This window comes from Hipposideros armiger, unplaced genomic scaffold, assembly GCF_001890085.2.
Source record: "Hipposideros armiger isolate ML-2016 unplaced genomic scaffold, ASM189008v1 scaffold_167, whole genome shotgun sequence".
NCBI lineage: Eukaryota > Metazoa > Chordata > Mammalia > Chiroptera > Hipposideridae > Hipposideros > Hipposideros armiger.
The window spans coordinates 407,488-431,566 of NW_017731517.1; the positions used below are offsets into that span (position 1 = coordinate 407,488).

The 24,079-nt window shown below is 44.1% G+C and overlaps 1 pseudogene; it reads left to right on the forward strand.

Annotated features, from left to right (window-relative positions):
- The first annotated feature begins 368 nt into the window (after nt 1-368).
- The window catches only part of LOC109387712 (zinc finger protein DZIP1-like), a 99,710-nt pseudogene continuing 75,999 nt past the window's right edge, over nt 369-24,079 (forward strand).

A 24,079-nucleotide genomic window follows, 5' to 3' on the forward strand; every position in this document is an offset into this window, starting at 1 on the left:
GTCTGGAGACAGAGGAAGACTTGACCTGGTCTCATAGCAAGAATAAAGAGGAAAGGGAGCATGTGAGAGGAACTTGCCAATCTCCAAATCAGGGAGGACTGGCTGCAGGGGGCAGAGAAGAGTAATTGATCAGTTAGGGTGGAATGGCTAGTGGAGAGGGGGGCTGTGGGCATCAACAGGAAATGAAACACCACAAGGAGAATTGGCACACGGATTGAAGGGAGATCATTTGGGGGAGAGGCAGTTTGCCATTCTGAATGGTGGAAAACTCTAGAGGTTTCCAACTGGCGGGTGGAGCTGGAATTTGAGACAGAGGTCGGAGTTGGAGAGAGATTCTGGATTGGTCCGAATGTTGGTGATAGTTCAAGATGCGGAATGACTCCGATGAGGACTGTAAAGAGAAAAAGCTGAAGAAACCTCTCTGGGAAAGAATGATGAGGGCCGAGGGGGATGCAAGGAAGAAGGACAACTCACGTGGGTAAAAGTGACCCGGAGAGTAGAAGGCATCATAACTTCTCAAATCCATAACAAAACTGTAAAGGCTAATAGTATCTGAGAATCACCCTCATTCCCTGGAGCCAGCAACACTTATTTCCATCCTAACTGCAAGTTGGACGCTCACCAGTTTTATTAAAAGAAGCAGCCCTACTGAGCTCTGCCTCCCTACAAAGTCCCAGGGGCTATGATGTCAAAGGAATACAGTTCCTTGACCACTGCCCCATTCATTACCTTTCCTCCTTTCTGATCTTTTCTAAAGGGTAACGGTACAGCACAATGGCGCAAACCATATATAAATGTTCCCCATTCTTAAGACTATAGAAGAGGGAACTAATAGTAAATGTCACCATTATCTGATCTCGGACACACTCATTAATTTCCCAGGCCCCACTGGCCATCTTGCCCCTTGTCAGTCCCTCCAATGGCCACTGGATCTCTGTCTGCGATGGCGTTTCCCTCCTGGTGTTAGTTCAGCCCAGCAGCAGGAGACACCCCTGGAACACATCTGCAGAGACGGACAAAGTGGGCTGCTGGCAGCGACCCACAGGTACGTTTTTCTCAATCTGGATGTCAAAAGCCGGAACACATTCTAATACAGTCTCTCCAAAAAGTTTTAACTTAGTCTATTAAATAATATTTTCCACAGGAAATAAATATCTAATTGTATCACATAAGTCTGTAAGAAAATATATTATCTGAAAAAAAAAAGATTCTGCTAAAGAAAGAAAAGTGGTTTTTTTTGTTTCAGTTTTTGTTTGTTTATTTGTTTTACTTAAGATTTAATCATTTAAGAAGCAGTGGCCCATGATCTTTCCAAAGTTCTAACTAAAACCTAGAAAAGTTATGTTTAACCATAAAGGCTTAATAAGTATTGAATTTTCAAATAAGCCAAGTCTTTTCCTCTGGAACAAGTAGTTATTTATAGAGGTGCAAACATGATTCGAATCAATGAATTTAGTAGTAATTGTTCCTCCTATCTCTTCACCTCCCAAACTCAACACATCTGTTTTACAAATTGACGAATTCCACTTGCATTAAATGTTCTGCTTTCTGCACACTAGGTGGCACTATATACATATTATTTCACAGCCAGGGAACCAACATAGCTGGGTTATCTGAAGAATTGCCACCAAATTTATACCCTTAGAAGAAAAAGGAAAAATAATGGATGTGATTTGGGAAGGTATTGGAAATATGAGAGAGCAAAAAAAAAAAAGGTTTTCCAGGGATAGTTACACAGGAACAAGAAGGTGATCTTTTTAAAGTGATCTTTTTTATACATCTGTTCCAAACAGGGAGACAAGGAAGGAGTTTTATAGCTGCTTGCTAGGCCCTGTCCCCAAATCTCTCTATCAGCCTGGGCAGAATTAAACCAAAGTGTCTGAAGCAATAGGTGTCCCATCATCAAGTGACACTGACTGGAAACAAAAGTCCCCTTCTGCATTCAACAACTCATTTAAAATATCTGCTTGATCAATGTCTCCTAATATTCACTTAATAAATATAAACCGATCCCATACTGTGTGCTATACTGGGCACTGTGGGAGCACACCAGCTACACACACTTAAATATACACAATACACCTACCCACACAGCACACTCTGATACAACAGACAACACTCACACACTTATAGCACATACCGCAAACACATATCTACACAAAACACACTCATAACACACAAACTCACAACAAAACACAAATACACAATACACACTTAAACACAATGCATACTCACACACAAACTTATACACACATATACATGTTCACATGCACACTCAGTCACACCCCAACACCACGAGTGTTTGGCTTATCAAATGATTCACCTTCAAAGGACGGTAGTACCTAAAACATAGGAAGGGTACAGAGGTGCCTCCTCAGACAACCACTGTCTCACTATGGTTATCATCTTGTACTTATGGAAAGGGCAGTTTAAACAACCTTAAGTTTTAACATTTTCCTCATTAACAAAAGAATAGCAAAAATAAAGGTGACATTAATACTTTATGTAGCTTAAAGACTCTAATCTCTCTTGTGCACCATAAAAATACATGAGAGGTAATGATAGAAATCTCTCAATTTGCTTTTGTCATATCACTGTGTTTACAATACTCTTTGGTACATTTAATTATTATCAATTAAGCTGAAATGTTCTGAGCACGTGTAGTTCCTTTCCCTCTGGAGGTAAACGTTTTCTTAAGTGTGTCAGTGCTATAACAAGGCCCATTAAATGTGGTGCCCAAAGATGTCTGAATTGGTGGCTTCACTGTTTTTCACACCAACACCCCATGTGCTATGGATCCGAGTCTGACAGTGTATCAGCTGTCTTGATGGCATCACGTGCTCTGGGGAATTTCACCATTAAAAAGAAAGTCAAGCAGTACATTTCTTCTTTCAAGGTAAAGAGAGATATTGGCAGATGTTAATCATATCTCATCACCTGCCTGTGATGTCATCACATATTAAGACCTCTGACCACATACCTCCTCCAAAACCAAGAAGTTTGAGAAGTAGTGATGTTGTGTAAAACACATTTTAATGTGCCATTGTATCCACACGCCTCCTCAATACCCATGGAGATTGAAGAATTTGGTGAAATAACATTATCGGTGTATTCTATATGACTCGATTGGCAAACTAAAGCCTGTGTTTGATATGTTCTTTATAATTACAAAAGAAATATTCAATTGAGAAAACATGGAACTCACAGTAAAACACAAAGAAGATAACGCACAGTCACGTTACCCAGAGAGAACCGCTGGTTAACATTTGGTCCACATTTTCCAGCTTTCTTTCCACTTACCTATGGATACTTGAATGGTGTTTAGAGTAGAACGTACTGCCCTTGCTTGTTCACAAGGCCATCCATCCAGACCATTTCCTGGGTCAATAAAGAGTCTTGTTGCACATGAGTTTTAATGGCTGAATACTACTCTATCTTACAGCTGCACTGTTATGTTTTGTATTTATCACCATTATGTGGATCCGATGAGCATCCTTTTTTAGCGTGTAATTGTTTAGAGTCCACATGTAAAGTCAGATTGTCTGGCTTCAGATCTTCATGATGTGACACAGAACCGGGTGCTCTTGAGTGAGTTTCTTAAACCCCAAAAACCTCATTCTCCTAATCAGAAAAATGACTTCACAATCGTAGTATCTATCCCATAGCGTTCAGTGAAGACTAAATGAGAAAATGCAGCAAAATGCCTCTTAACGGCAGAGGTCTGTATCCCTTTTCAGTCCTTATTCTTTTGGCCTCTTCTGTGCTAACACGGTGGCAAAAACTCTTACTGTGCTACAAAATGTCCCTTTAAAATGACAATTTTCATTTTAGAGAAGTTGAAAACTTCTGAAAAGTGCAGAGAAGAAAAAAAACTTGCCTGTAGTCACAATACTCAGAGATAATCACTTTTAGAATTTTGGTTCATATTTTCCCAATATTTGATTTAAGTATGTATACTGTGGAGGAAAATATTAGAAGAATATTAAATTAAATCAAGTATGTATATAGTTTTAAATAAAATTGGGATGACACTACATATTCCTCGATCATTTGGTTTTTCACATTTAATGAACAATGGGTAATTTTCCTGCCGGTAAATATTCTTCCGCAACTACTTTTTGTCATGCCAGCAAATCTGATCATCATATTGATATGCTAAAATTCATTTTATCTCTTTACCACTCTTAGGTGTTCAAGTCATTTTCATTTTAAAAAATGTTATCAACAAGACAGAGTCAAGCAGTAGCAACGCCAACTGACGGTACCTACAGATGCTCTCCGAGGAGCCAGCAAGTTCTGATGAGCGTCATGGGTCTCTGGAGCTAACTCCTATGCTGTCACTCTCTCCTGAGGTGAGAGGTGTTTCTAGCCCACAGAACATGGGAAGCCTCCCTCTGAGAGCTGATGAATCCCGAGTTAAATGATGTGTCGTTGAAAGGTTAAATGATCTTGGGAGTGCCAAGACGGCTTGGCATCGATAAAAATATTTTTCACCATCTTTTTAAATTAAGTCTTCTATTCAAGAACATCCTGTCTTGGAATAAGAAGAAAGCTTTTGTAAGTCCTGTGGATGCTACCAGATAGAATTTTAGCGATCTAGAAATGTGTTTGAGAGAGTCAGTTTACCTCTATGGGCTTCCATCTTATCCTAGCTAAGATGAGTGTATGAGTTTAGACATTCTCTAAGATTCCTCCTAATCCTGAAATTCTGTGACCCTGTGCACAGAAATAACTGGTGCTCTCCTTCTATCACACCTACTGGGATTACCCTCGCTGCCCACGCCCAGTTTCTAGGAACCATGCAGGGCTGGGGCACGGGATACCTGATGGGAACTGGCTCTTCATAAGGGGAAAGGCTAACCCAGGAAGCTGCAGAACTTTCTAGGAAGTAGAGGAAGCCAAAGTGGTGAGCTTTATCATAGGCAAAGCAAGAAGGAAATGAATGATTTGGAGGGTATAGTGAAGATTAGTGGAAGAGTCCTAGCCAAGAATCAATGGCTTATAATTGTAGGAAGCTACGCTTTATTTAAACGAGGGTTTTCCCACTGTGGTGCTGTGACATTCTGGGCCTGATAATTCTTTGTAGTGGGGGCTGTCCTGTGCATTGTGGGATACGAACCACCCACTAGATGTCAGTGGCACCCTCACCCTCAATGTGACAACCCAAAATGTCTCCTGGGGGGCAAAGTCGCCCTTCCCCTTTTGAGAACCACTGCTTTAATCCCTATTATAGTTTGCAAACAGGAATCCAACCAGTGAGGAAGGAATTCTTGGGGAACTTGATTTTGTAATGAACCACCAAGTAAAGTAAAATACTAGAAAAAGGCTTAATTCTTTGTAAGTAAATGTTTGGCTTGTAAGAGCAAACAGCATGAGATTAATCTTTTAACAATTTATCTTTTAACTATTTTTATCTTTTTTTTAAAACAATTTTATCTTTTAACAATTCATGGTAAATAGCCTTAAAAAGAGGGGCTAATATTTGACAATTTAAAAATAATTTAAATATAGGCTCTCTGTATCAGTCAGGATGCGGAAAGAAACATAGAAACCACTCTAGGTGTTTTATTTTTTTTATTTTTTTTTATTTTATTTTTTTTTTTAGCTGAGCCATCCTGCCACCTGTTGGCAGCTCAGTGGCTGCTCAGCTCGGGCTGGACTCAAACCGCTGTTGCTCAGAGCTCAAACTCTTGAGCGAGCTCTTAACCAACTGAGCCACTCGACCGGCCCCCACTCTAGGTGTTTTAAATACGATGGGATTTAACACAGGGAATCCGATGCTTACAGAAGTAAAAGTCAGGGGTCTACCACGGTGTTTCCGGTCTACCACTGCACCCTTGGTTACAACCGATGTTGCTTCTGTCACCACCAGGGCAGAAATCTGCAGAAAGCCACTGCCAATGTCCTACTGAGTAGATGACTGGCAGGAGACAGAACTGATCAGGTGTCTCAAAGACACAGGTGTATGCAGAAACCTCCAAATCCTACATAACCTGCAAACCTACATTTCTGATACGCGAAGCTGAGTGGATTCTTCCGCCCTTCTGATTCCTAACCCCGCTGTCATGATGTCCAGAGAATGCAGCTCCCAGGAACGCAGCTCCTGCGGGAAGTGGGAGCACAGAGCAAGGAGTGGGGAGGGTGCTGGCTGCCATGGGACAGCATCTCACACGCCTCCTTTCTCGAGTGTTTTGTTTACTCAAGTTGCACAAATAGTATATATGTTCTGGCCTTTTCTGTCTCCTTTTTCTTGGGCTAAGAAGTTTTTTCCAAGCTTCTATCTACTCTATACTATTCAAGCATGTGAACTCAAGCAGTTCAAATCAATGACCTGCATAGAAGACTAATGGGAAAGACCTCTAGCGATGGCCAACTGATCACAAACAGAGTTAAATCCCTAGCTGAAGGTCTTTTGAAATGTTTTAAGCATGTAGGTGAAGGAATGGACAAAAGTGATTCTTTAAATTGCAGAATCGAATTAATCATCTGAAAATTACCACTACCATTGTTCTGACCTATGAAAGCTTTCTTTTAACTTTTTTCATGCTAGAAAGTTAATGTAGGAGGCATTTTCCTATCATTTCCTAAAAATACCATCACCCGAAACATCTCTTGCCAGAGTCACCAGCTGCTGTCACTCATGGTCAAGTCCCCACAGTGGTTTAGGGCCCTGATTTTACATGTATAACTATCAATAATTGTCTTTTGAAACAAGCAAACATGCCTTCACTGTTTTTGATTCACGTTAAAAAAATCAACATGCATAAGCTGGATAAAAATCAAGTGGGTGGTTCTTTGCCTTACAAAAGCATTAAGCCTCAGAGTTAAATAGTGAACCCCTTAAAGGTGGTAACTACCTGAGGAAAGCACAGGCCACTGAGGCTTACTGGGATTGGCAGTCAGAGAGGTTTGTGCCAAGGGAGAATTTATCAACATGAAGATAGCACAGGTCTGCAATGCTAAGACGATGAACTGCCACATACGTGCACAATGAAACGGGAACAATGGAAAGTGATACAAGGAAACCCCCTAAAACAGCCTTATCCTGCATCCCTCTGGTTTAAAACTTCTTGGTGGTTCCCTTCAGGAACAGAATTTGGGAGTTCTCTTAGCTTGACCCAGGCTCATTTACCACCAGTGACAGCTGATGTTCTCAGCCTTGTCTCACTCCCCAGCACTGGGACTTGGGGCTCCCTCAGCTTGCAATGTGATTTCATGGCTCTGGCCATGGTGTAGGCTCTTTCTTCTGCCTGCACCACCTTTCCTGCCTTTGCTCCATCCCTGCCTCTGTCTCCTCCCTCCCACTGCCAAAATATATCTCGTCCTCCGATAAACTCCTACACGTCCCTCAAGATCCACTTAAAGATTCACTTTTCAGCAAAGCTTTCACTCTCTTCCCAAAGCTGATCCGTCTCTGTAGCCAGGGGCTGCATGTCTGTGTCTTAGTAGACACTCAATAAGTGTTTGTTGAATGAATATAAAAATGCACACAATCCTATTAACTAGGATGATTGTATAAACTCTTATATTCCTGAATTTGAAATTCTCATAACTAGTTATTTTATTTATTTTATGTGTGTGTGTGGTTTTGGTATTGTTTTATTTCTTTCCCAGCACATATTAAAAATCACACATGGGCATTTGCTTATAGAACAGTACAGTCTAGTTATTTTAATATGAAGTACAATTTAGAACCTTCAATAAAAGGTAACAAATTAAATGTAATTTAATGCTATGTTTTTAGCATTTATTTGAATTTCCCACACCAAACCTCTTAAAATGTTTTCTTTTTTTGATTGGGGAAGTGAGGATACTGAGGCTTTTGTAATTTACTGAAATGCTCCCAACCTATGGCTTTCTCAAAACTGACTAGGACATTTATTTTTTTTTTATTTATTATTATTATTTTTTTTATTGGGGAACTGGGGGGATGGGAACAGTGCTGGGGAGTTGGGGGAAGGGGAACAGACAAGTTGCTGTCGTTTTGTTCTTCAATCTAGTTGTGGAGGATGTTGCTTCACTGGCCCAAGTTGGCACCATCATTGCGCTCTTCTCTGGCGAGGCAGATCAGTTGCCGGCTTCTGGACGGCCGCTCACTGCGGCTGCTGGCTGCTCACGCTGGCTGCTGGCCACACACGGTAGCCCATGGCAACCCACTGCCACAGGGGCTGCAGCCTACGCCGACGCCGGCGACTCATGGCAGCCCAGCTCCAGGTTGAGCTGTTGTTCAGCATCTCAGCTGCGGAGGGCAGTGTCACTGGCCCTCATATGTGGGATCCGAACCGGGGCCCTCTGGCATCCCAAGCGAGTTCATAACCATCGCACCACTCGGCCGGCCCGGACATTTATTTTTTTAACCATTAATTGCTTAAATCTAGACTGTGTAACCATGGAATGTTTCCAGGCATATCAACCATCTGGCTCTACTGTGTTCATTTCCAGAATCTTATAAAGATTGACGAGGATGTGAAGTGGGATCACTTTCCAATAGTTTCAAATTGAGCTGAATAAAGAAGGATGATGGTTTCTTCTCGACCTTGTTGCCTGTGGGTAATTCATAATACGCTGAGCTAGTGACAACCCAAGGCTATTTGGAATCCAATACCTCAAAGAACAGGGCTTGAACAATGAGTGCATCAGTGCTGTCTCACAAAAAGACATGAACAGCATTGACAACAAAAAATCCATTTATAACAGAAGAGGGAGAAAGATAAAGATATACAAGTGGAGATGCTATACTCATTATTCTTTACCTAAATTTGTCTTCTAAAAGAAGCTAGGTCAGGGGCAGAATCTTGGACTTGAGTAAATAAGCAAAGAGATCACTTCCAATTTGCAGCATTCAGAAGCATCTTTCACTCATGCTTTGACCAGATGAAGGTCAAGGTGCATTTCCCGCTATTGTACGTCCCTCCAGTATTTCTAGAGCATTTACGTGTTATCAACGTTGTCCATTCATTGTTTTAGTCTGCTAATTTGTAAATGTGTTGAGGTCAGAGATTTGTTCACTCTGATATCTCCAACAGCTAGCAAAGCACTTGACGCATGGTAGGCATTTAATAAATATTTGTGGGATAACTTGGTATTTACATAATGTCATAGTTTTATCTCTCATTTACTGTTGTATCTCTAACATCTAAAACAACATCAGCATGTTGGAAGCTCTCAGGAAATAGTTCTTAAAGAAATAAACGCATACATTAGAGACGGTCCTCTCCACCCCTCACCCTTGATGAGAATATATAATACATGCTATGTTCCTAACACAGTGTCTGGTATTTATTAGCTACTATGTATGCTTTTTCTTCTTGTCAGCTTTGAAAAGCAAAAAGCAGTGTCCAGGTAGAGAAAAAACCCTCCCTCATTAGCATACCACAGACCCTCAGAGGGACTATGTCTACCATGAAGCAAACAAGACATTTATCACCTAATAGACATGTGCTTCTCAGATTTAAAATGGTTGTTGATATTTGATGACTGTGATAATAGAATGGTGGAGCTGAAAAGGCCCTGAAAGAGCATGTACTCTACCCCTCAAATTATCCAGATGGGAAAACAGAACCTCTTGAGAAGTAAGCAGCTGGCCATCGGTCCAGAGGTGAGTTGGTGGCTGAGCAGGGAATGAAATTCAGATCTCCCATTCTCTAATCTGGAGCTTTTTCCATTATACCAGGTTGCTGTAATAATAATTTGTGTCCAAAAATATTAGAACTTTCAATTATCACCTATGTAAATAATTCTCATCTAGAGATTATTTCCCCCCCTAAAAACCAAGAGAAAGAGACATTACTTATAAATTTTTACAAATGTTCTTTGGTGGAGGAAGGTTGGGGAAGAAGATAGTTGTGTGATAAACATTCACTGAATTTTATAATTCCTCAAGTGTTCACAGTTTGTAGCATAAACTTAAAGATGCAGCGTCTGCCACTTAGATCCTAAAAGCTAGTTCCAGGAAATGCTGATGCTCTGGGTATTGGATGGGATTCTAGAATTTCTTTGAGGGTCTGAGGTGTGAGAATTGTTTGAGAGCAGAGAGCCTCATTTAGCAATAGGAAGAAAAACAATCCTCAAAGGATCAGGAGCTCCAGCCATGGAGGGCTGGCCCCAAGGATGGAGAAAGCACATCTGAAAAGAGGCCTGATGGAGGCAGAGTCAAGCAATTTAACAAGGCAGTTTCAAGAATGAAAGACTGGAGTCTAAATTCTACCTCTACCACAGACTTGTGTATCTTGGGCAACATTAAAACATTTCAAAGCTTTAATTTTCAAACTTATAAAATGGGTGTGATAGTAATTGTAACAACAGAAATTATTTCTGGTCAAGATGGCAAAGTAGGTAAACGCTGTGCTTGCATCCTCTCCCCACTACATCAAAATGACAACTAAACTATAGAACAACCATCGTTGAGAATCACCTGAAGTCTAGCTGAACTGAAGTTCTACCTCTAAGGACATACAGAATCAGCCACGTTGCGACTGATAGGAGGGGCAGAGACATGGAACAGGCTGGTCCCCTGGGTCAGTTAGAAATTGGGAAGGATATTTTGGCTTCAGAAGTCCCCCCTGAGGCATGAGAGACCCCAGCCCCACACCAGGCTCCGCAGCTCATGGTTCCAGTGTCAGAGAGATAAGTCCCCACACTTCTGGCTGGGAATACCAGGGAGATTGTAGCTGAGTGAGACAGAGAGTGGCTGGAGTTCCAGGCACTCCTCTTAAAGGGCCCATGCATAGATTTACTCACAGACGGACTCATTCCCACTGAGCTCCAGCACTGGGGCAGCAATTTGAAAGGTGCCAAGGATATATGGGGAGGATCGGAATTGTCTAGCTTCAGGATGAGGACTAGAGGGGCAACTTTCTCCTGGACAAAAGTGCTGGCAGAAGCCATTGTTCCCTTGTTGAGCCCTTCCCCACCCAGCATGCAGACATAGGCGGCTGCCATATCTGCATCTCCATCAATCTGGCTAACACCATTTGCTCCACCCTGGTGATTCCCTGAGACCTTGCCCCACCTAACTTGCAGGCCCACCCACACTGCTTCCAGTGGCTTTTTCATACAAATGGCCTGTCTTGGCTCATGCTGCAGACTTTCCTAAAATCTCTCAAAGGTTCACAAACTCTAAACAAGTAGATCTGGTCTCAGAGTGCCCTGTACCTCTTGCCAAGCAGCCACAAGCCTGGTATCAGCGGCAGCTGGCCTTGGTTTCAACTTGGCTTCTCCTAGGTACTCCAAGCCCAGCGTGGGTGGCAGCTGATCACTTTGTGGCTCATTCCAGGTGGCACCAGGTAGGGCACAGGCAACACCTGACCTTGCCTATGGTGGGGCCCCTCCCAGAAAGCCCAGGGCTGGCATGTCCAGTGGCCAACTTCCAACTGAGCTGGAGAACCACCCAGCCACCTCCACAGATGATACCCAAAGGGCAGACTGCACAAGCACCAGAGCCCTGCTAAAGCAAATTATGCTCCATAGGGTCAGCCCCTGTACAATAGCTCATCCACTGTAGTCACAGCCAGTCCCAACCAATCAGCCTGAGGGTCAATCCCTCCCATGGATGAGCAATCAGCAACCAAGGCTCAACTACCATAGAAGGGTACACACAACCCACACAAGGGACATGCAGCACCCCGCTGAGGTAACTAAGGAAACTGAACCATGAGGCCCTAGAGGACACCTACTACATAACGCCACTCTACAAAATCTGGGAGGCATAGCAGCCCTGCATAATACATAGAAACAAACACAGGGAGGCAGCCAAAATGTAAAGACAAAGAAACATGTCCCAAATGAAAGAACAGAACAAAGCTCCAGGAAAAGAACTAAACAAAATTGACACACGCAATCTACCAGATGCAGAATTCAAAACACTGGTTGTAAGGATGCTCAATGATCTTAGTGAAAACTTCAACAAAAAGAAATAGGAAACATAAAAATAGAGCTAGGAAACAAACAAACAGTCAGAAATGCCAAATACAATTGCTGAAATAAAGAATACATTAGAGGGAATCAACAGTAAATTAAATGAAGCAGAGGTTTGAATCAGAAATCTGGGAGATAAGGCAGCAGAAAACACCCAAGCATAACAGGAAAAAGAAAAACAGAATCCCCCCAAAATGAAGATAGTTTAAGGGGCCACTGGGACAACATTAAGTGTGCCAACAATCACATCACTGGGGTACCAGAAGGAGAAGAGAGAAAGTGAGGGGTTGAGAACCTATTTGAAGAAATAATGACTGAAAACTTCCCTAACCTGGTAAAGGAAATAAACATACAAGCCCAGGAAGCACAGAGAGCCCCAAACAAGATGAAACCAAACAGGTCCACACCAAGGCACACTATAATTAGAATGGCATAGGTTAAAGACAAAGAGAGAATCTTAAAAGCAGTAAGAGAAAAGAAGTTAGTTACCTACAAGGAAGCTCCCATAAGATAGTCAGCTGATTTCTCGACAGAAACTTGGCAGGTCAGAAGGGATTGGCACAAAATACTCAAAGTGATGAAAAGCAAGGACCTAAAACCAAGGTTACTCTACCCAGCAAAGCTATCATTTAGAATCTAAGGACAGATAAAGAGCTTCCCAGACAAGAAAAAGCTAAAGGAGTTCATTACCACCAAGACAGTATTACAAGGAATGTTAAAGGGACTTCTTTAAAAAGAAGAAAAAAAGATAAAAAATATGAATACTAAAACAGCAATAACTACATCTCTATCAACAATTACCTTCAATGTAAATGGATTAGATGCTCAAATCAAAAGACATAGGGTGGCTGAACCGATAAGAAAACAAGTCTCTTACATATGCTGCCTACAAGAGACTCACTTCAGATCGAAAGACACACACAGACTGAAAATTAAGGGATGGAAAAAGATATTTCATGAAAAAGGAGACAAACAAGCAAAGCTGGAGTAGGAATGCTTATACAAGACAAAACAGACTTTAAAACAAAGACTATAACAAGAGAAAAGAAGGGCCCGGTAATCCCACTACTGGGTATTTATCTGAAGAAACCCAAAACGCTACTTCAAAGGGACATGTGCATCCATATGTTCATTGCAGCATTGTTTACAATAGCTAAGATATGGAGGCAGCCTGGGTGTCCATCAATCGATGAATGTCCATCAATGGATGAATGGTACATATATACAATGGAATATTACTCAGTCATAAAAAAGAATGAAATCTTGCCATCTGCAACAACCTGGCTGGACCTAGAGGGTATCGTGCTGAGTGGAGTAAATCAGAGAACTACAAATGCCACATGATTCCACTTATATGTGGAATCTAGACAACAGGATAAATGAACAAACACAATAGAAATAGACTCAAAGATAAAGAGAACAAACTAATGGCTCCCAGGTGGGAGGGGGTGAAAAAGGAGAAGGGATTAAGAAGTAAAAGTTGGTAGTTACAAAATAGTCAAGGGGATGTAAAGTACAGCATGGGGCATATAGTCAATAATATTGTAATACCTATGTATGGTGTCAGATGGGTACTAGATTTATCCAGGTGATAACTTTGTGAGTTATATAAATGTCTCATCACTGTGTTGTACACCTGAAACTAATATAATATGGTATGTCAATGGTAATTGGAAAAAAAAACAACAACAACCTATGTGAAGTATTTATCACAGTGCCTGCCACTTAGTGAGGATAAATTATTGAAAACTTCTAGTTGGCAAATATTTCACACACAGAGAAATTTCTAGGAGCAGGTCTATCCTGTGAGGTCAGGCTCCTTTCAGCAGGACCGGCTTTGCCAGGGCTGCACCGAACCCACCGGAGAGAGTAAGAAGTGCTGCAAACTGAGTTCCTATATTGAGATTGCTCAGCCTGGCGCAAAGCAAGGACAATCACTGATGCCACACTGTCCGCTTCTCTTTTCCTCCAGAGAATTGCCATTCTTCTCCGTCTGGACCTGCAGGACAAAACCAAGCTCCTGCGTTTAACATAATTTTCTCTCCCCTGTTCCCAGGCTGCTCTCTTTATGTTCCGGAGAGGTTCACGTGCAAACACCTGTTCTTCCAGGTGTCCTCCGTCACCTGACAAGGGATAAGAAGGGGTCCGTCCCTCCTGCAATTCCAGTATTTCTGGATCTGTGTTGTCCTTGTGCCCTCCTGGCTGGAAAGCAGGGCCGTAATTTAAGCATTGTCCATTTTCTATAGTTAACGTTTCTTTTTTAAAACTGCCATATTCTATCCACTGCCTGCCCAGCATAAGTGGGCGTCCCCGAGGGACACAGAAGCCCACCCACCAGCTCAGGTGCCCCCCACAGCTGCACAGAGCTCTGCCCCTCCCTCCCGAGCACTGGCTCCAGACAGGGGCGTGAAAAGGGAAGTAACTCTCCGTGTCCTTTCTCAGGGCTCCGAACAAAAGAAAGATTTCCTGGGAAACCGACAGAAAGTGAAATATTCTTGGAAATGGCATCAATGAGTCATATTTACAACATCTCGAGAAGAACTGCTCCGTGAACCCAAGAACACCCAGGTTCTCGCATCTCCCTGAGGGTGTGCTCGCAGGGTCCCCTGGGATTGGCTCTGGGCACAGTGTGGTCTGTGGAGCTTGTTTCATGCACCTTTTTACTTACCGACTTTCCAGCTTTGTCTCAGCGGGCCTGGGAACCCACACTGAGCAAATGTCTTTATTCCCGGAGGAAAGCAGCTAATAAATGAGTCCAACTCAGTCTTGAGTTAAAACTAAGTCAAGCTTAGCTTTATCCATATCCAGGGGGATTTGGGTTTTTAAAGGTAATTATTAGAGAGAACACACGCTGTTTGTAAAGGAATGGACTCATTAAAGTGGTAAGTGTTCTCTTCCTTTGTAAAGTAGCTAAACCTCCATGTGGCTCTACAGACACAGCAGATAGAAACCGAGTTTTCCGAATCAGGAAACCTGGGAGTGGCCCATAGATGTCGCTGTTGGGCCCGTTTTATCCTGTTTCTGCCAAACGCCGCCGGGTGTCCCAGGAAGGAATAGGGCCTTCCGGCCTCAGAGGCTGAGGAAGAAACCTCCTTGTTTGAGTTCCGAGTTCCGCAGAACGTTTGCTTCGGGAATTTTTCACAGGAGGCTGGTGTGAGCTGCCGATGGCAGCAGGAATGACGTTGCTTCACGTCCGTGCTTCCTTCAGTGAAAACAAGCTTGGCCCCTGCCAACCTGGGCCTGACACCCCGTCCCACTGAACCGCTGTGCACTCTGGCTACGGGAGGCCTTGGCCAGTTCGACTTTACCCGGCTGTTCTCTCTGTGGGACTCCACTCCTTCCCTCTCCCGGATCAACCCTGAGTCTTCCCCTAGCACCGTGCTCCAAGCATGGTCCACAGACCAGCTGCTGGCCTGGGTCAGCCTGGTCTTGGTTTGGGAAAAGATACGGAGCCTATGTCACAACCTAAACCCACTGCATCACTAAGCAAAGTAGTTTAGTTCTCTCTCTTTCTTAGCAAGACTTCCTTGATGAAGGAAGTGGTGCGTTGCTGATGTACCGTCTGACACAAGCTCCTCTCTTGTCACAGACTGGCTCTGTGAGCAGGTCGCCTTGGTTCAGGATTGACACCTCCTCTGGGAAACCCCGCAGCCCCTCCATGCCCACCTCACCTCTCCACCCGCCCCCCACGCCACCAGTGTCCAAACACCTAGAAGACTGTGGTGTAACTGTCTGCCTTCCCCAAGTAGTTTAGAAGCATCTTTAAATATCTGGGGCTTGATACATAGTAGTTGCTTGGGAAACGTGCTGAATGAGGAAATGAACGATGTTTCAGGTATTTTCAACACTCATCATTCCTTTTATACAGTTAACACCTGGTGAGAAGTTTTAATTAAAATTTTGTGCAGTTTTGGAAACTGTACTCTCCTTTTGCTAATATTTTGAGTCTTAACTAGAATTTCAGAAATAAAATAGACTTAGTCCTTCTAGTCAATTACTCTTTCCTTCAAATATCACATAGGACCTGGAAATGAGTTAAATCATGTTCACTTAATATGAACCACCCGTTTACCACCATTAGGCAAAGCTGTAGATATGGTAGCGTGTGGAGGTCAGGGTGTTTGGCTCTCATATCCCCATTCTTGGCTCCGTCTCTCTGCCTGTCTATACTCTGGAATCTTCTTGGAGTCTGGGGTGTGTCCTCACCCAGTGATCCCTGGCTCCCTGCTGTGAGGGGGGCAGAGGGCTCATCCCCCTGAATGCTCCCATGACGCTCCTTGTTCCTTACTGAAGCCCTGGTTTTCTTTGACAAATCTGGAGCTTTGGGGGTCAGGAGACACAGGGGTGTCACTGCAACTTGCCAGCAGCTACCATCTACGAGGTGTGTTTGTTCTTCCCATGCTTTACTTCCTTTTTCTTAATAAGCCTTTCCTTCATTAAACAATAGATTACCTAGGGACCCAAGTTTGAGAATGGTCTCATAGCCACCACCCACCAAATCAAATGTCTCTCCACCAAAAATAAAATGAGGCAGAGAAATAGAAAGCTCCCCAAGAGAAAAATAAATGGCTATAAAGAAGAGCCAGTTAATCAAATTTCTAAGCCTCTGCCTTTGGCACAAATTTATTTGCTCATTTCTTTCTCCAGGCTGGTATAGTCATCTCAATATTTAGGGTGTGTATGTGTTTGTTCGTGTGTGTGTGTGTGTGTGTGTGTGTGTGTGTGTGTGTGCGCGCGCGCGCGCTTGCACACGCGTGCAGATTTTAAGTAAATATTCCAGGTGCAGCTATAAAGTTTTTAAAGTTACTTCTCTCTATACCTAATCCTGATTGACATCTACACATTTGAGACTCAAATAATCAGAGGAAACCTTGAGATGGGCACCCCAGGGAGACAGGCGCTGCCTGGGTGGTATTTGACTCTGGTTACACGGCTAATTAAAAAACATAATTTTCTTTCCCCTGTTCCAGGAGGACATTACCTTTCCTTTGGAATCAGCCCTCCAGCCAGAAGGACCCAGGTTAAAGACAACCATGTGACTTGGCCGTGGGCAGCCTCGGAATGGCAGTCAGAGGATGCTTTCATTAGCAGCATTACACAAATCTAACATTTACAAAGTGCTTTTAAAATTTAGAAAGTAAGTTCATTTTCATTATCTCTTTTGATCCTTCAAAACAATGCACACTTTAAGCATGTTAAGGTGAAGAATTTGAGACTCAAGAGATTTCGGGTATTTTGCCCCAAATCACTGACAGTGGGTGGCAAATCAGGACTCCATACCATTTTCTGACCCCAGCTGACATCTTCCGCTATGCCTTTGGCCTCCAAAAGCTTCTGTGAGCTGAGGAAGAGTGGCAACTTTATTTATAAGAGATTATCACAACATGTTTTTCTTCTTCCTGATCAGCCAGGATGCATGGAGAATAACTGGCTCCCCTCGTTTCCAAGGGTAGGGTCTGTTACACAGGACTAGCGGGGACTTGGTGGCCCTCAACACGCCTGCCGGTGGCCTTTGGCATGCCCGCTCCTCCCAGCGCCCAGTCAGCTCTCCGGGTGTGGGTCTGAGCACCTGTGGGGGCTGAGTCCACGGCAGCACTGTCTATGGTCACTTCCTTTTCTTACAGCACCCAAGATAATGAAATGTGACAAACAGCTTTTTCCAACGATCATGTGCCTCCACGTACCAGATGAGTTTGATGGTTTGGGTATGGATGGACATAGCGGCAGTGAGAAGTATCTGAACTTTCCATTATAATTGATGTCCCTTTGTGATCATTTCCTACAAAGCTCAGTATTAGTGCTGAAATCTTCTTAGAATTAAAATCACAGATCCTGAGATGTCCATTAACCTTGTTGGTTGGAGGTAATTATTTCACTGGCGCTATTATAACACAAGCTGAAAAAAAGATGCTACGTTTTCAACATGAGAAAACATTTGGCAGGAAGAATCTACTGAAAATTTCATCTGATCTCACAGAATTTGCTTGTGAAGGTGTCAGTGAAACGGAAACATAATTATAATTAACATCTGAAAAGCGCTTGTCATTGTGCTTGTCCAAGCTACACTGATGTGGGCCTGGATGTCTAAAAGCTGAAAATGGGTTAAGATAAAATATTTTGTCTCCTTTTATGTTTAGATTACTCAGACCTCAACCTTAGGGAGATTTCAAAATTAGTGTCAGGTGGATGCTCGAGCAGCCACCCCCAAAAAGGGTACTGGAGACAAAAACAAATCTCCTCCATTGGCCGCTGGGTCTTCGGAAGGAGCCCATAGGGCTGGTGGAAGCAGGGGCTGAGCTTAGAAACAAAACCAAAACTGGGTGAAATGGAAATAAAGAAAAATGGGGGATAAGAGAAAAATATAAGGGCCCAAGCCATGAAGTCAGCACCCCTGAGGGCAGAGGGTGCTCGCTTCAGCTAGAAGCAGCACAAGCCCACCGCTCACCAGGGCCGCCGCGGAACCCATGGCCTCCAGCGGAAGCTGCAGGAGCTTCTAACCCTGTCACATCCCCACGTGGGGACAGCATTGTTGGGAGCTGACTGGGAGCAGTCAGGGACCCTCGGGCTGCAAGCTGGGTGAGCAGTCTGAGATAGCCTAGAAAACTGCGCTACTAGCCGGAGACAAGTGACAGCTCAACACACCGCCAGTGCCATAAAAAGAATCAGAAGACTAACCTGTTGCTAACTAACACGTATGGGTTTGTGGACACTTTCGATTTACTATACTTACCATTGCTTAGGGGATTGTGGTCCCCCAAGCCCCCCTGCCTTTAAGGGAACTGATCCCTGCTATGAGGAAGTTCCTCATGCTATATAAGCTTTGTGTAATCAATAAACTGGATCACTGACTTATCAGTCAGCAGTCAGTGAACCTCCCAAGCCCAACTTTTGTTTCCGTCTCTTTCGTTTCTCTGCTCCTTGCTCCGATCCTCTCAGGGCAGCCGGGGCTCCCTGGCTGGGCAAGTGGGTCTCATCAAGTGGTACCGGAACAGGGACCCTCAGGACCTGGACACGGATTGATTACAGTGTGAAGTGAGGAGCCTCCCCTCGGACAAGGTGTGCACCACGACGACAAGAAGGTGAGTAAGGGGTTGAAGGATTAAGGTATAAGACTAAGTAGTCCACTTGTATATAGCATATAGGAGTAGGGGAAAACAAAACCGGCCATTTTGTTCCCGTAGGAATAAGACAATAGGTTCGGGAGAAAAACATGGGGCAGCCAGGGTAAAAAGACCATCAGCTTTATGCACATGCTCAAAGCTATGCTTCAGAATCGGGGTAGTCACATTACAATACAGCAGCTAGAAAAATTTCTTGTTTACATTCAGGACACCTGTCCCTGGTTCCCTGAGGAGGGCACCATTGATTCCAGCCTATCGGATAGGGTTGGAGAACAGCTATGCAAACGGTATGCGGCCGATGGAAACATTTTCACTTTGGACATTGGTCCATGATAGTCTCGATGCCAGACCAGAGGCCTCACACCTCCCAGAAAAACAGCCTCAGACTACAGCAGAAAGGCTGAAATGTACCATCGCAGAACATGAAGGGCTTCAGTCCCAGGAATGAGAAAGTGAGGAGAAGGAAGGGCCCCAGGATGAATCCCTGCCGCCTGAATATTTTCAGGAGATGGCTAGGGAGGAACAGCAGTATGATCCTGAGAGAGAGGGGTCCTTTGAGGAGGATGAAAAGGGCGATGAGAACGAGACAGCTTCGCTTGTGAGTACAGCATTAGTTCTGGGATGAGCCAAAAAACGCATCCATTGCCTCCTCGGCGTTTGTCCCTATGGGCTTCTAGACCAAAGGGTGTCGTCCCAGAGACATGTCTAACCCGGGGGGATTCGACAGGCCATCAAGAGGGGCGAGGATGTTCAGGGATTCCAAAGAATGTGTTTTCCGGTAATTGAGACTCCCAATCCCAACAACCCAGGGCAAACAATGCAGGATCACACTGCAATTCCTTTTAAGACGCTTAAGGAGCCCAAAACAGCAGTTTCACAATATGGGCCAACTGCACCTTTCACGATGGCGCTGCTTGAGACTATCACAGGGGACAATGATGGCACCCAACAACTGGTCAATGTTAACAAAAGCGTCCCTAAATGGAGGTGATTACTTGCTCTGGAAGTCTGAGTTCGCAGATCTATGCAGACAGCAAGCAGAGGGAAATTTTCACCATCAAGTTGCCATTACGGCCGATATGCTCCCGGAAGAAGGGGTATTTACGGGACTACATAATCAGGTAGGATATACTTTACAGGCTTATCAGCAAATTAATTTCTGTGCTATTAAGGCCTGGAAGGCTCTCCGTACCTCAGGGGCCAAGACCAGAGGATTTCTCCAATGTTAGACAAGGCCCAGATGAACCGTTCCAGGATTTTGTCTCCAGGTTCCTACAGGCTATCCATCGGTTAGTTAGTGATGCTGGGGCAGGACAAATTCTTGCAAGACAACTGGCTTATGAAAATGCTAATTCCACATGTAAAGCCATAATTCAGCCTTCATAGAAAGAAAGGAACTTTAGCAGAATTTATCCGCCTTTGCGCGGATGTAGATCCATCCTACATTCAAGGTAATGCTATTGCCATGGCGTTACAAAAAACAAAAACACTTAATTTGCCACAGGCCAGGCTCCACCAAAAGAGAGAGCGAAACCGCAGGGAAGTGGGTTGTTACTCCTGCGAGCAGATAGGCCATTTCTCTAGGGAATGCCCTTCTATATCCCCCCCAGGGAAGGGCCAAAACAACAGGGCCAGGCCGTGCACCCAAAGTTTGTCCCAGATGTAGACAGGGGAAGCACTGGGCACATGATTGTTGGTCTCAGTTTGATGTTAATGGACAGGCTTTTTCGGGAAACCCGAAGTGGGGCCAGCCCCAGCCGCACCAAACAATAGGGGCTCTTGCTCTAATGCCTCCGGTACCTGTAGGCAATCAGAGCGGGGCACCATCCAGCAGTTACGCCGCGCCACCCCAGGGAGCGCAGAGTTGGACCTCAGTCCCTCTGCCAGATTCATATTAACACCAGGTATGGGTCCGCAGGCCTTTCCCACTGGAGTTGACGGCCCTCTACTGCCTAACACAGTGGGACTCCTTCTCGGCCGAAGTAGTTGGACCATGAAAGGACTTCAGGTTTTCCCTGGAGTCATAGATTCTGATTTTACTGGGGAAATAAAAACTATGGCCTGGTCCTCAAAAGTTGTAATTCAGGTTCTATCCACAAATAGCTCAATTAGTCCTCCTTCCCACTGTAAAGACAGGTGGGACCGCTTCTCAACAGACACGCGGCTCCTGAGGTTTCTGGTCTTCCGATGCGTGCTGAGTCCAACGAATCGGGCTTGAACGTCCTACTTTAAATTTAGTAATAGATGGCAAGTCATTTCAAGGTCTCATTGATACAGAAGCTGATATATCGGTAATTTCCAAATAACATTGGCCTTCCTCCTGGCCAGTACAGGAGGCGTTAGCCAATCTCCAAGGCATAGGCATGGCAAAGGGACCCTTGCGAAGTTTCAGAGTACTCACCTGGAGTGATTCAGAGGGACACTCTGGGACTTTCTCGCTGTTTGTCCTTGAAAGACTCCCAGTCAACCTCTGGGGGCGGGACATTATAAGCCAGTGGTTCTCAACCTTCCTAATGCCGCTACCCCTTAATACAGTTCCTCATGTTGTGGTGACCCCCAACCATAAAATTATTTTCGTTGCTCCTCTATAACTGTAATTTTGCTACTGTTATGAATCGTAATGTAAATATCTTTTTGTTTTCCAATGGTCTTAGGTGACCCCTGTGAAAGGGTCGTTCGACCCCCAAAGGGGTCGCGACCCACAGGTTGAGAACCGCTGTTCTAAGCCAAATGTGAGTAATGATTTATAGCCCTAACACCTCAGCGACCAATATCATGTTCAATCAGGGATACATTCCAGGGCAGGGACAAGGAGCCCGAGAACAGGGCAGGCTTGAGCCCATATAGCCCACTCCAAAAAATGGCACATTTGGACCTAGGTATCAGGATTGACCTTAGGTGCCTTGGTATCTCCTGCAACCCACTCTGGCCTACTTAAAATCAAATGGCTCACAGATATGCCAGTATTGGTTGACCAGTGGCCTCTTACTCAGGAGAAACTTCAAGGAGCCACAGAATTAGTTCAAGAGCAACTTGCTGCTGGACACATAGAGCTGTCCACCAGCCCGTGGAACACCCCCATATTTGTCATAAAGAAAAAGTCAGGGAAATGGAGGCTATTACAGGACTTGCGAGCAGTTAATGCAGTCATGGAAGTCATGAGAAGCCTACAGCCTGGGGTTCCCTTGCCCACCACCAACCTGGGACCATCATTTAATTATAATAGATTTAAAGGATTGTTTTTTCACCATTCCTCTACATCCAGAGGACAAAAAGCATTTTACATTCAGTATTCCCTCAGTAAATTTCAAAGAGCCCATGCAACGCTTTCAGTGGAAAGTACTCCCCCAGGGCATGACAAATAGTCCCACAACCTGTCAAACTTTTGTCAGCCGAGCCATCTTGCCTGTAAGACAGCTGTACCCAGAAGCATATCCTTGTTTCTCATTCTAATAAAGAGATCCTGTATCAGCCGTATGGGAAGCTACAGGACAGCCTTACAAAAGAAGGACTAGCCATTGCCCCAGAGAAGGTTCAAGAGACTTCACCATTCTCTTACTTAGGGACTATAATTACTCAGAGACAGATCAAGCCACAAAAAATACAACTTGGGACTGAACATCTTAAATCCTGTAATGACTTTCAAAAACTTTTAGATGACATCAATTGGATAAGACCTTTTCTAAAGTTAACTACTGGAGATTTACAACCATTGTTAAAATCCTCCAGGGGGATCCTAGCCCTACATCTCCCCGGACACTCACACCTGAAGCCAAACTTACTCTCACCAAGGTAGAACAGGCTATTCAACAAGCACAAGTCTCTTGAGTTGACCACTCTCAAGCTGTATCCCTTATTGTCTGTAATACAGATCCTACCCCTACTGGGGTGATCTGGCAACCAACCAATGGGTCCTTTAGAATGGATCCATGTAAACATCACTCCAGCTAAACATCTACAGCCATATCATGAACTAGTAGCTTCTCTCCTCATCAAGGGGAGACGGCGATGTTTATAACTTCTTGGAAGAGAACCTCAGGTCATCATAGTCCCTTACAATAACAGTCAGCAGTCTTGGCTCTACGCCTCATCCACTGAATGTCAGGTGGCTTTAGCTAACTTTCCTGGGCAGCTCGAATGTCACTATCCTGCTAATAAACTCATACAGTTTGCCAAATGTGTGTCTTTCATTTTTCCTTCAGCAGTACAAAAGCAGCCTATTTCAGGCGCCGTCACGGTCTTTACGGATGGCTCCAGTAATGGAAAGGCAGCCATCCATACTCCTACTCAAACTTTAACCAAGGACACAGGCCACAGCTCAGCCCAGCGGGTAGAACTTGCGGCCGTTACCTGGGCTTTACAGATGTTTTCATGCCAACCTTTAAATCTCTATACAGATAGTCATTATGTTTTCAGTGTTTGCAAGGTTATAGAGACTGCACACATCAGTTCAGCTACCACAGAAGAGCTCTTTCACATGTTCTACCAATTAAAACAGGCCATTCTAACTAGACAACAGCCTTTCTATATTGGACGTATTAGAGCTCAATCTGACCTTCCAGGTCCCTTGTCTACAGGCAATGCCGGCGCAGACTCTGCCACCCAATCACTAGATCCACCAGTTCAGACGTTCTTTGCCATTCCGGAGGATCCACTACAAAAGGCCACATGCTCACACGCACTTCATCACCAAAATGCTCAGTCACTCAGACATCAGTTCAAGATTACGCGTGAGCAGGCTAGACAGATAGTCAAACAGTGCACCAATTATTCTAACCTGCTCCCTGAGCCACTTTTAGGAGTAAATCCGTGAGGGCTACTCCTTAACCATATTTGGCAGATGGATGTCACTCACATCCCAAGCTTCAAAAACACTCCTTATGTTCATACAGTAATTGACACCAAGTCAGGGTTTCTATTTGCTACTGCTAGAAACAGAGAAGCAACTAAACATGTTATTAGTCACTGCTTCCAGGCATTAGCCATAATGGGCACCCCAAAGGTCATTAAAACTGATAATGGCCACAGCTATACTAGCAAAG